Source organism: Cyprinus carpio, chromosome A9 (genome assembly GCF_018340385.1).
Source record: "Cyprinus carpio isolate SPL01 chromosome A9, ASM1834038v1, whole genome shotgun sequence".
In the NCBI taxonomy this organism is placed as follows: Eukaryota; Metazoa; Chordata; class Actinopteri; order Cypriniformes; family Cyprinidae; genus Cyprinus; species Cyprinus carpio.
Window position 1 is genome coordinate 29,797,416 of NC_056580.1, and position 13,572 is coordinate 29,810,987.

Consider the following 13,572-nt stretch of genomic DNA (forward strand, 5'->3'; position numbering starts at 1 on the left):
CACCCCCACACACACACACTCTCTCTCTCTCTCTTTCTCACACAAACTACACACTCTCCTCCTCTCACACACACACACACACACACACACACACAACACAACACACACCACACACACACTCTCACTTTCTACTTTCTATTCATCTGTGAATCCTGAAAACTAAATTGTAGACACAGTTTCCACAAAAATTTGTGCAGCACAACTGTTTTTTCAACATTGATAATAATCAGCAATGTTTCTTGAGCAGCAAATCATCATATGAGAATGATTTTCTGAAGATCCATGTGACACTGAAGACTGGGAGTAATGATGCTGGAATACACGCTGCACATCACAGAAATAATTACAGTTAAACAGAGATTCACACAGATAACAGATATTTTTAAACTGTAATATTTCATAATTTTACTGTTTTTTTTAACTGTATTTTAGATCAAATAAATGCAGCCTTGATGAGCAGAAGAGACATCTTGAAAAAAACATAAAAAATCCTACTGATTCCAAACTTTTGAATGGTAGTGTACTTTCTACATAAAATAATAAATACATTTTAAATTTTCATATATTTATATATATATATATATATATACCCACACACACACACACAGTAACAGGTCAAAAGTTTGGAAACATTACTATTTTTAATGTTTTTTGAAAGAAGTTTCCTTCTGCTCACCAGCCTGCATTACCTGCTATAATTTTAAAAATGCAATTTATTCCTATGATTGCAAAGCAGAATTTTCAGCATCATTACTTAAATTATTATACTTTAATTAATAGCATTTATTTCTGTGATGCAAAGCTGAATTTTTAGGATCCATTATCAATTATCCTTTAGAAATCATTCTAATATGAATGATTCATTATCAAATGTTGGAAACAGTTCTGCTGCTTAATATATTTTTCAGAACATGTGATACTTTTTTAGGATACTTTGGATGACATACAAAAGTAAAAAAAAAAAAAAAAAAGAAGCTATGTTTTTAAAATATAAATATTTTGTAATAACATACACTACTACTGGTCAGTATTTTTTTTTCTTTCTTTTTTTTAAATAAAATCAATACTTTTATTCAGCAAGGATGTGTTAAATTGATAAAAAGTGATAGTAAAGAAAATATATTATTTAGAATATATATTATTAGAGTTTTTTTTTTTTTTTTGAATAAATGCAGTTTCTTTTGAACCTTTTCTTCATTCAATATATTAGACAGCAGAAACTGTTTCCAACACTCATAATAAATCAGAATATTAGAATGATTTCTAAATGATCATAGTGATAGACTGGATGTTTTACATGTGACACTGAAGGCTGGAGTAATGATGCTGAAAATTCAGCTTTTGCATAACAGGAATAAAAATTATTTTTTTAAAGTATATTCACAAATAGAAAAACTACAGTATTTTAAGTTGTAATAATATTTCACAATATTTCTGTTTTTTCTGTATTTTTGATCAATAAATCTCAGGCCTTTTGATGTAGCAGAAGAGAAACTTCTTTCAAAAACATTAAAAAATAGTAATGTTTCCAAACTTTTGACCTGTACTGTATATATATATATATATATATATATTACATGATACATACTCACTATATATATATACGTACGGTATATTATATATATATATCTATATCTATATAGATTATATATATATATATATATATATATATGTGCACACATTTTTTTTATACAAAATTTTTTTATACATTTTTTTATAAAAAATATATATAAAGTTATAAAAGAAAAAGTTAACCATTTGAAATAATCTACACATTTATATAAAAATACAATCATATGTGACCCTGCAGCACAGAAAGCAGTCATCACAGTAGCACAGGTTCTATTTGTAGCAATACACAACAATACATTTGTATGAGTCGCAATTATACATTTCTCTTTTATGACAAAAGTCATGAGGATATTAAGTAAAGATCATGTTCCATGAAGATATTTAGTAAATCTCATACCGTAAATATATCAAAAACTTAATTTTTTGATTAGTAATATGCATTGCTAAGAACTTCATTTGAAACAACTTTAACAGATGATTTTTCCTCAATATTTAGATTTTTTTGCTCCCTCAAATTCCAGATTTTCAAATAGTTGTATCTCAGACAAATATTTGTCCTCCTAACAAACCACACACACTAATGGAGAGATTATTTATTCAGATGTATAATCTCAATTAAGTTGAAAAATTGACACTTAAGACTGGTGTTTGTGCTCCAGGGTCACAGATATGCATTGAATATATAGTTTTTTTTAAAATATTTTGAATATAATTAATAATAAATATAATAATTTTAAAATCCATACACACACACCACTTTTTTTACAATATAAACAAAATTTTAAAATATATAATTTTAAAAACAATATACATCTGTGTGTATAGTATATGAATAAAGGTCTACATATTCTGAGGTAGATGGTCATCATACACCAAAGTGTTTCCAGTTATTGCACCATTATGTGATCTAAATGTGCTTCAGTCCTTAAGAGTGTCTGACTCCATCATCCTCCCTAGATAGTGCACACTCACATTTGATTCACACATCAGAACACACACCTTGAGCGTCCGCCCTCGTCCTCATGCGTCTGACATCACGATGATACTGCTCTCTGATTCGCTGCAGCTGCTTCAGGTACTCCTGCACACACACACACACACACACAGCCAGTGTTCTCATTTAGGTGATCATGAACACCACACACACACACACACACACACTTGTCTCGTCTGGGATTGATGCCTGACCTGCTGTCCCTCCTGTCCTGGGCTTGCTCTGATGTTCCCATGATGCCTCCTGTGGGTCCGTGACTGACGGTCTTTCAGCGTCTGCTGTGGACGGTCTGAGACCCTGAACACCAGAAATATATATATCTATATATAAGATTTGAAATATCTATACTTCTGCTTTGTTTTCACCTCACCAGTTGTTTCTGAGAACTCTGAGTTTTGTACTGATGAGAGCTTCACGTCTCCTCTGAAGATACTCGTCTCTCGCGCGCTGCCACACTGAACACACACACACACACACACACACACACACACACACACACACTGACTGCCCTACATTCATATAAACACCGTTCTGTGGATGGAGTGCGGCTTCATGAACCAAAGTTTCAACATTAAACCAGAGTTTATATGACCTGACCACAGCATCAGACATCAAACAGCATGTTGAAATTAATTTGCCCTTCTGTGATCTGACTGTATTTATGTATCATATCAGCCACACGTATGATGTTAGATACACAAGTATATTCAAATATACTCAGCACTCACTCTAGTCAATTTTTACAAATATTATAAAAATTTTGAATAAGTTCTTATCATTATATATTAATAGTTTTTTTTATTTTAATTTAGTTAATTTTTAGTCATTTATAATTAGCTTTGATTCTTTTTAAGTATTACTATTATGGTTTAAATTCATTTTTATTAACGTTTTAATTCTGCTTTAATTAACAGTCGTTAGAAATTGCATTGCTTCACTCAAACTAGACTTCGTTCTTCGTCTGATCTAATATCCAGAGTTTAGTGTTAGTTTGTAGTTTAATTAACGTGAATGTTTAGGGTGAACGTGTGCAGCAGTCTGGGCTCTGCTCTGATGAAGGGATGAGAGAGCAGGATCATGAGCTGAAGATGCTGTGTTCTCTCACAGTCTGTACGGCTTAACCACAGCGCGCGGCTCTGTGCTGGTCGTGATCCGGCTCCTGCAGCGCCTCGACCGGACCGATCCGCCGCCGCTCCACACCAACAGCTGCCTTCATGTGCTCAGAGACAAAAACAATCATCTTTATTCAATCATTTCAGCACAGAATCCGTCAATACTGTGGTTCCTAAACTGCACTAGTTCACTTATTTTTCGCTTTATTTTCATCTAATATAAATCATTAATTATAAGGCACGTCACATGACTTAATAGTTTAACCTTAAACTACCAGACCCTGAAAATAACAGAAACTGAAATACAACTTAATGAAAACTATAGAGATGTATTTAGAAAAAACAAGAACTAATAAAAAATGTCAAAACCACACACAAATGAACTAAAATGAACACAAAGGCAGAAATATAAAAGTGAAATCTAATTCATCTCTCTGATGTGAGACGCACCGGGGCTTGTTCTGCTGCTCGTCTCTGAGCCGGTCTCACAGCAGGTCTGAAGACCGGATTACATTCAACTGCATCTCTGCAAACCTGATCTGCAGGAGGACACACAAGGACAGCAGATAACACACACACACACACACACACACACACACACACACACACAGACACACACAGACACACACACGCACACACGCACACACGCACACACACACGCACACACGCACACACACACACACACAGACACAAGCACAGACCACACGCACACACGCACACACGCACACACGCGCACACACACACAGACACACGCACACACACGCACACACACACTCTCTCTCTCTCTCTCTCACTCACACACACACACACACACACACACTCACTCTCTATCTCTCTGTCACACACAGACACACACACACACATTCTCTCTCTCTCTCTCTCTCTCACACACACACACACACACTCTCTCTCTCTCTCTCTCTCTCTCTCACACACACACACACACACACACACACCTGTGTTGTTCGTGGCTTTAGGAGCCGCTGGTATGTGTCTGTGAAGAACCGTGTGACTGAACTCTTCCTCCAGCAGCTGGGATCAAACAGAATGATTTGAGGAGCTCAGAGATGTGAGGACAGGTTAGTGTTTGTGATGCGGTCAGTACCTGTGTGTCCAGGTGTCTGCTGATCTGCTGCTGCAGCAGCGGTCGTTTGAGCAGGGAGTTAGCAGACGGACGGTCTCGTGGACTGACCTTGAACAGCAGGTGGAGCAGCAGGTGTAGTTCAGAGCTGTAGCGCTGAGACACTGGACTGTAGCGCCCCCTACAGATCCTCAGCACCAGCTGCTTCAGATTACTGCCCTCAAACTACACACACACACACACACACACACACACACACACACACACACAAACTAAATCAAAATTTGCCATTAAAGCAAAAAAGTAATTTTACTGAGTGTTTTTGTCATTTTCATTAGATGTTGTTTTTAAATATGTCTATATAGTTTTTGTTAATTTTAATTTCAGTTTTAGTTATTTTAGTACATCAAGTTAATCTGTTAAAGATTGTCTGGTTACGTTTCAGAGCGCTGCTAAGTCAGCTAGACCAAAATATTTTTCAGAACTAATTACCGCACTTCTCCACAATAAATTCAGTAATTAATCCGAATTCCCAGTTTTCTAGGAAGCCTAGAAATCTAGAACCATCAGCAGGGCTCTGTGAGAAATTTTGACAGAAAGCGCACTGCCTTTTACTTTACAGCTAGTGTCTTTGAACATTTTTATTTTTTCATTTTAACATGTCTCTTTAATAGAACTTTCCGCTCCCGTTAACAAAATGAAGTCTACTAATTACTCACTGGATGTTGTTCCTTCCTAGATCATAAAAGCAGCTTTTCCAGTTATTGGCCCCAGTGTTCAAGTGTTGATTAACTCATCTTTGGTTCCGAACTGCTTTAAGCATGCGGTTGTTCAGCCTTTTCTCAAGAAACAAGGTTTGAATGAAAGTTGCTTTAACAATTTTCGGCCTGTCCCAAAGTTATCATTTTTGTCAAAGCTTTTGGAAAAAGTTGTGCAATTTCAGCTGATCATATTCTTAAATACAGCTAATTTATTAGAACCTTTTCAATCTGGTTTCACTACTTCACAGTACAGAGTCTGCTTTGCTTAAAGTGTTCAATGATATTTTGGTTGCAGTTGATGCCGGTAAAAATGCGGCATTGATTCTACTGGATCTTACAGCTGCCTTTGATTCCGTGGATCATAATGTTCTTTTTTGCCATTTAGAACATCTCATCGGTATCAGGGGCACAGCCTTACAATGGTTCAGCTCATCTCTCAAAGATAGGTATTTTTCTGTATGTAGAGCTAGGCAAGTTTTCCTCATCATCTGTCCCAATTATTAGCGGAGTACCTCAGGATTCTATTCTGGGACCGCTTCTTTTTAACTTATATGCGCCCTCTGGGGGATATTATCAGGAAGAACAATGTTTCTTTTCATTTATATGCTGATGATACACAGTTCTACCTCCCACTAAAAGCTGGTGATTCCATTCAACCATTGCTGTAATGTATCTCAGATATTAAAAAATGGTCATCAAATAACTTTCTCAAACTCAATGAGAACAAAACAGAAATTATTGTTTGAATGGCTATTATTAAGTAGCTGTGCAATCATTTCCCCTCCATTTCCTCACAGGTTAGAAACCTGGGCGTTATCACAGACTCAGAATTATGTTTGTCCAAACAAATTAATTCTGTCATTAGGAAGAGTTTTTTTTTATATATAAATTACGGGTCATCTCCAAACTTAAATAGTTTTTGTCTTTTCAGGATTTGGAGGTTATTCATGCTTTTATTACCTCACGTTTAGATTACTGTAATTCACTGTACTCAGGTCTTCCTCAGTCATCGCTTTCTCGCCTCCAGTTGGTACAAAATGCAGCTGCAAGGCTGCTGACTGGGGTAAAGAAATATAACCATGTCACTCCAATTTTAGCTTCACTTCACTGGCTTTCTGTCCATTTTAGAGTTCAGTTTAAGATTCTGTTGTTTGTTTTTAAAGCTCTTAACAATCAAGCTCCATCTCAATACTAAAATAAAAGCAAAGAGACAAAAACAGACCAAATCCAAAAATAAGGAGCATGACACAAGCATATAATTACAAGAGACAAGACTAGGGCAAGATTAGAGCACAAAATCAAACAGGCAGTGAGACAGAAACACATAATCAGCCTCAGCCACATCCAGAGACAGAGCAGGTAAGAATGACCACAAACCAGCAAATACAAAAGGGCCAGGAGAACTATAAATAGGGAGGAAGGCACATAAGGAACAGGTGAGCACAATTAAACCAACAAAGGCTAACAAGAGGGTGTGGTAAAAAGGAAACAAGGAGGAGGGGCTAGAGGAGCACATGGCTGAGAAAAACCATCAACAAAGCCATGTGCTGACACACAAGACAACATAGACACAGGAAACAGACACAAGACAAATGGAATGTCAGGGCAGAACCCTGACAGCAGGAAGCCAGCTGATATTACTGATATTAATGGGATTAACATTGTTGCACATATTGCTCGTAAGAGAATTCATTTTGCACTTCATATGTCAGAGTTTCTGGAGAGTTGTTAGAAATAGTTTGACTGTAAAAGATGTATTTTAGAGAATTGGAAAGTCTGTTTATGCTTCATTCCAAATCTAATTATGCAGGGTTTATGTGACTTTTGAAAAGGGGGTTTTCATTTTAGCAGTGTTCTGATTCCCAGCCACTTCATTACTAATTTGTTGTGTGCTGTGTTAAAGCTAAAATACAAAATCTCTATTTTGCAGAAGATGTTTAGGTGATTTCAGTAGATATATAAATAGTGTTGTGAAATTATGTCTGTCTGAGCTTAAAGGGCACCTTGTATGCCCCTTTTTATGTAATATTGATCTTGGGTGTCCCCAGAATGTGTCTGTGAAGTTGCAGCCCAAAATACGCAACAGATCATTTATTATAACAGCTGGAAAATGTAATTTTTGAGGTGTGTCTAAAAAAGAGCTGTTTTGGAGGTATGGCTTTAAATGCAAATGAGCTGCATATTCCCGTCCCATCTCCAGAAGGGGGCGTTGCATATACATCTCTCTGCATTGCATATCTACAGTAATAAACCACTGGTAGAAGCAACATAACTGAGAGCGAGATCAGTTAAAAATACTTAATGTACGCACACAAATACGGTTAAAATGCTAAGCACTATAACAACATGACATTCACAAAGGGGTCTGGAGTGATACACATATTTAGGCAGATTTTGAGGTGCATTACATTGAAAAATGAAAGTAATACACAGTGTCCTCAGCAGCTCAGATGTTGGGAGAAAATGAAGACTCCCAACATCAATCAACCCCTGTGGCCCGGCCCTACACAATGTGACATCAAAACGGCAGGCCTATTGAGACTGACTTGGTTTAATGGGGATTAATAAATGAGGAATGGTTGGATTTTTATTATTGTAAGGTGGTTGTGCTCACACACTGCCAACACACATTTATGTCCAAACACCACGTAAAAGTGGATTTTGCATAATAGGTACTCTTTAAATTTTAAACACGCTATCAGACATTTACATCTAAAGCCATTAAAATCTATGAATGTGCAGGGCATTTTTGTGACAGTTTGTGTCACCTTACAACATGACTCATTTAATAACACCAATAAGAAAAGAATTTATTATTAAAAAAATTCTCCTATCTCTAAAAATATTAGTAATCCATCAGTAGATTGTGAAAAGACTTGCTCAAGGACTATAAACACTGCTGACATGTGATATGCATATACAGGGCCAAAAATTAACACTCGCCAAGTGCCAAATGTGAGTAAAAATCAGCGTTGGCGAGTCCATGTAATAGTGTCAGTCGCCAGTTGGCAGGTACAACTTTTACGAAATATAACAATGCAAAGAAAATGGGTTAGTTTCATAAACACATAATCCTTTTCTGGATTACAATCTGCCATCAAAATGATACATTTAATTATTCCAGCTGCTGTCAAAAAAGGCTTAAACGATCCTCCACCTGCAGGATCCTCACATGCGATAGCCTGGTAGCCAGGACAACTTCTTTATGTTTACCGACGTGACATATTCATGCAGCAACATGCTCGAATTTCCTGCAAAAACCTACTTGTACCTCTCAAATTAGAAAACATTATTATAAGATAACCATTGTGAATCGGGCTAAAGTAAGGCAATAGTTTTGAACACTGGCTGGTCATGTACTTGCTCAAATATTGATTTTGGATAATTTTTAACCAAAGAAAGTTACGGACTGCAGCTTTAAAGAGACAGCACTGATTTTAAAGTGAAACCTGCTAAAGTCTGTCATTGATGTAATTTAAAGAACAAAAGAAAAAGAGAAATCCTTGGACTGTTCTAGTCACTGATTAACTTAAAGATTAATCTGTATAGTTTATGCATAATGTATTTTATGTGAAGATTGTTTTAAAATCACTTAAATTAAAAGTTGTTCTATATTTCAGAGCCTATTATATGTTACAAAATAATGGCTTTCAATTATACTGTAATGTTGAATAGCTATAATTAATAGGTAAATTTGAGGGGAAATGCACCAGCAGGACAAATTAAAAACGTTGTAAATATGTTTAGTTATTGTAGTAGTAATAGCTAATAGTAGTAGTAATAACTGCCTGTTTTTGCAAAAAAAAAAAAAAAAAAAAAGGTCAGTTAAAAACAATTTTGGCCGGTAAATTTTATCATGTCACCAGCCATTGGCAGGTGTGGCAAAAAGTTAGTTTTAGGCCCTGTGCATATAATATACTGTACAGACTGTCACTCTAACAGTAAATATACATATACATTTAAAATACTTCAAAATACACTACCATATAAAACTGTAAAACTAAATGTAATCAACCAAACTGTATCTAGTGTTAATGAAAACTGACCAAAGTCTGTTTCTTTCTTTCTTTCTTTCTTTCTTTCTTTCTTTCTTTCTTTCTTTCTTTCTTTCTTTCTTTCTTTCTTTCTTTATCAAGATGGGGTCAGAATCACAGTAGGACTGTTTTGGGATATCATTACTTTTGCAAATTCACCATTTTCTAAATGCATGTTATTGTGAACAATTCATCCTACCATCAAGTTTCTTTTTCTTTTTTTCTTTCTTTTTTTTTGGCAATAATGTTTAACCAAAATGTCAACTTGCTCTATCTTCCATCAAAATGAAAGTAATTTACAGACAATCATTTACATTTTCTTTATTACCATTGACTGCTAGCTATATCCAGTATTTGGTTGTAATATTTTCTAGCACTACAGTGCATAGATCAGAAAATTATTACTGATAGTCAGTTAATTGTTATAATAATAGCAATGCGTATGGAACACAGTTAAAAATATGACACATCAGTGTTCAGTAAAGACAGTGGTTGTGTATAATCTCGAGATTCCTTGACATGTACTGACAGTAACAATAAGATGATTTGAAAGTCTGTGGAAATATGGCTGCTATGCTTCCAGCCATTATACATTTGCACCACTCACTTATGAGCAACTGTCTGTGCTCTATTGTGTCTCTTGTCATAATTAAGCTGTGCTGAAGTATGCGAGCAACATAGCTTAAATCTGTAGAACCTGCAGTAAATCTTTACCTGATACTCATATGCCATATATGTAACAGCATTCCTCTCCCCATCTCTACCTCTTTCAGGCCCTGCTGATGACTCATCAGCCAGCCTTATTAAGGACCCGGAGACTATGAGCACTTGTGTTCAGCCCTGGACTATGCCATGCTAATTATTTTACTGCACATGCTTCCATTGTGAAATAGAGGGGGAACAGTGAACAAGGAAAATGATAACCAGATGAGAAAGAATGAGCAGGGGACAAATTGCTTAAGAAAATCTTCAAACCCAGCAATGAATTTGATGAAAGTTAAGAAGGTAAATATATTATTTTCCATCTGAAACAGAATTTTTTCAAAAGTGCACAGTCAGTGCATGTGGTCGTTGTGCAGAAGAGAAACTAAAAAAACATGCTTACATATTGTACCATGATCCTCTGTCATCAGAAATATATCTCAAACACATCATGCTTAAAAATCAGTGTTTGAACTTTTGTCATATGGCAGATCTCACCACAGTGTTCTGCCATCTGAACATAAACAAATTAAGAATGACTTATTGAAAAAAAGAATAAAAAATGGTTACCAAAAAAATATTCAGATCAAAATAACGGAGGTATAATAAAATACCAGAAACTCACTTTAAATATAACAGCTTTAAACACAGTGTATATATAAAAACCAACAAACGCCGCGAAGAAATGTGCAGTGTAATTACACAGCGTAGGTTAAGCTGCTGATAATGAACGACATAATATTATACAAAAAAGAAATGACAGAACGTTTAACATCAAGTGAGACTTAGAAATTTGAATATTGCAAAACAGCCGACGGATTTTTTTATAGTTGTGGTGAAAGGGTCCTTCTGACTGTCTTAGAGTGTAACTCTAATATGTCCAGAAAGTTCAAATCAGAATCAATCGTTTATTTATGTTTTTAATTCACAAGTTTAAACTGACTGTCAGCTGACTCTTGTTGGGAAATGAACGAAAAAAGTCATGAAAAATCCGCGGCTTAGTCCAATCTGGATTAATTTAATATTTTAAAATGTCAAGCGGTCACGTACTCACACCTGTCTCAGGGTTTGGGGGGACAAAGATCCTTGGACGTAGAGGCTCGCGGTTTGTTCTCGGGTGTTCGTCTGTGTTGACCAGCAGCGCTCGCCCGCACGCGCCCGGACCAAGAACCTTGCCGAAAAACCAATGTGGCCATAACTTGATCCAAATCACTAGGTAGTGAGGAGGAATGATGAAGAAGATTGGTGAATAGAAGATGATGAGGGATGATCTTCATGCTAGACGGAATCGGGAAACGGGGTACTACAGTGCAACCATTACCCCGCGGCTGTCACTATACGCAACCGAAGGTCAACGAGCGTCAATATCATTACCGCCGTCACGCCTGAAGAAAAATTTTCGCGTGCAAAATATTCGCTCATGTAGGACACTCACAAGGTAATTCAGAAGTTTGCGGCGACTAGATCGTGGCGAGGAACCGATTACAAAAGAAATGGATTGTCGCAAAAAAGAAATATTATGTTAATCTAATATATATATAATATATATTGTTGTTGCAGGCCCTAAGACTGGCGAGAGTGGAATCCAACTCCTTCAATCCTTAGATCTTGAACTTTGATCGATACTGCCTCCTTTATGACACAGTGAACCACCAAGAGTCCTCCTGTTATGGCTGCACCTACTGGCCACAAGGTCAGTCTGCAGAGGAACCACCAAAGACATCCAGTTGTAATTGAGTCTTACCTCTATCAGATAGGATCCTAAACAAGTATCGGGGAGAGGTGAGGTGATACCAAATCACAATCATCTAACTGACTGATGGTTGCCATCAGAAGGCAGTGCTTGGGACCACTTCTCGTCTTTCTGTCTACATGGCCATCAGTAGGTTCTGTCATGCAGAAAAAATGCGCTTTTCATACCATTTGCTATGGCTGATGACACTCAACGCCTAACCATCATGCAATAATACCCTCCTGATGAGCCATCGGGTAGCATGCTCAAGCCTTACTCAGGCTGGTCTAACAGACATTTCTTGCTGGATAAAGGCCCATAGAAGCCACCTTCCAACGCAAACCTTGGCCAAGGAACAGAACTGGAGCAAATTGTGAGTTCCAGACAAACCCATACGTATTTCATCACAAAATTCACCATCAAGTTAAGGCTCATCAAACACTAACTCCTACCCTTTCAAAAACAGCCAGAAACCTTGGAGTTATGATTGATGATTGCGCTAAACTTCTCGAAACATTTACTAAACGGGATCCGTATCCTGCAGAGGTGCTTTATTCACACATCAAGAAGATCAGAGGGCCTTGTCTCTTTCAGGCACACAGCTAGCACAACAATCCATTGGTCAAGCTCATATGTTCATGGTCCAGGATGGACTATTGCAATGCTCTCTTGGCAGGTCTGCGAGCCTAGTTTCGAAAAATCGAACTACAATAAAAACCAGAAGACGGCGGCAGCTAGAGATCGACTTTTGAATGATCCAAAAAGGAATACACGTCACTACACGTCTGTTTCATCAATTGTGCAACTGGCGTTCCAAATATTCATTGCTCTCAATAATAATATCAAGGAATTTTGTGCCTACAAAAGCCAGCACTGGAGTCTGCACACCCTTTACCGTCCTTACTTTCAAGAACTTATGTGTCTCTAGAAGCGTGTGTTCTGCAAGTGCACCTCACTTGATTGTTCTAACCGCCAAAGTAAGCACAGTCACTTTGATGGCTTATTACAATTCAATGTTGGGTCCCTCCGGAGGAATGAAAACCTGCACACAACTCAATCCGAGCAGCTGAGTCCTTAGACACCTCAAGAGTCAGCTTAAAAACACATCCTCTATCCATCTTAAATATTTGACCCTCAACTAAACTCTAATCGACTTTCGATTCTAATTCTATGCTTAAAATATATTAAGCTAGTAGTTGTGTGTGTGTTGTTGTGTTGTATACGGCAGCGGGGCTGCGAGACACACGTGCCAGGCTGCGGCGGGAAAGCACCTCTTGTAACCTTTGTTGGAAAGCTTTTATAGACCTTTCTTATTTAAAAACACAAAACTTTCACTATTAGTAAATCAGATGATGCATATAAAACCAAAATTATGTTTCATTTTGTGTGAATTTAAAATAGGGTTAGAGGTAACATGAGGATACTGACACTTTTGCCCTCACGACTTATACCAGTGCAATGTTTAAACATTACGACAATAACAACACAGATCCTACTAAACATTTGACAAATTTAGATCACCCCCGAGTGAAGGAACAAACACGTCTCAAAATGTGTGGAACTTTTGTCCGCTTTTAATTAACC

At 36.8% G+C, this 13,572-nt stretch overlaps 1 protein-coding gene and 1 long non-coding RNA gene across 2 annotated transcripts in view; both read right to left on the bottom strand.

Annotated features, from left to right (window-relative positions):
* The window catches only part of LOC122146178, a 3,374-nt gene extending 597 nt beyond the window's left edge, over positions 1–2,777 (bottom strand). Inside the window, exons 1-2 of the long non-coding RNA XR_006160876.1 lie at positions 2,761–2,777; positions 2,572–2,653 (exon numbers count right to left, since the gene is read on the bottom strand). This is a non-coding gene — a long non-coding RNA (uncharacterized LOC122146178). The remainder of the gene's footprint in view (positions 1–2,571; positions 2,654–2,760) is intronic.
* The window catches only part of LOC109060486 (phosducin-like 3), a 261,660-nt gene that overhangs the window by 80,255 nt on the left and 167,833 nt on the right, over positions 1–13,572 (bottom strand). The window lies entirely within an intron of this gene.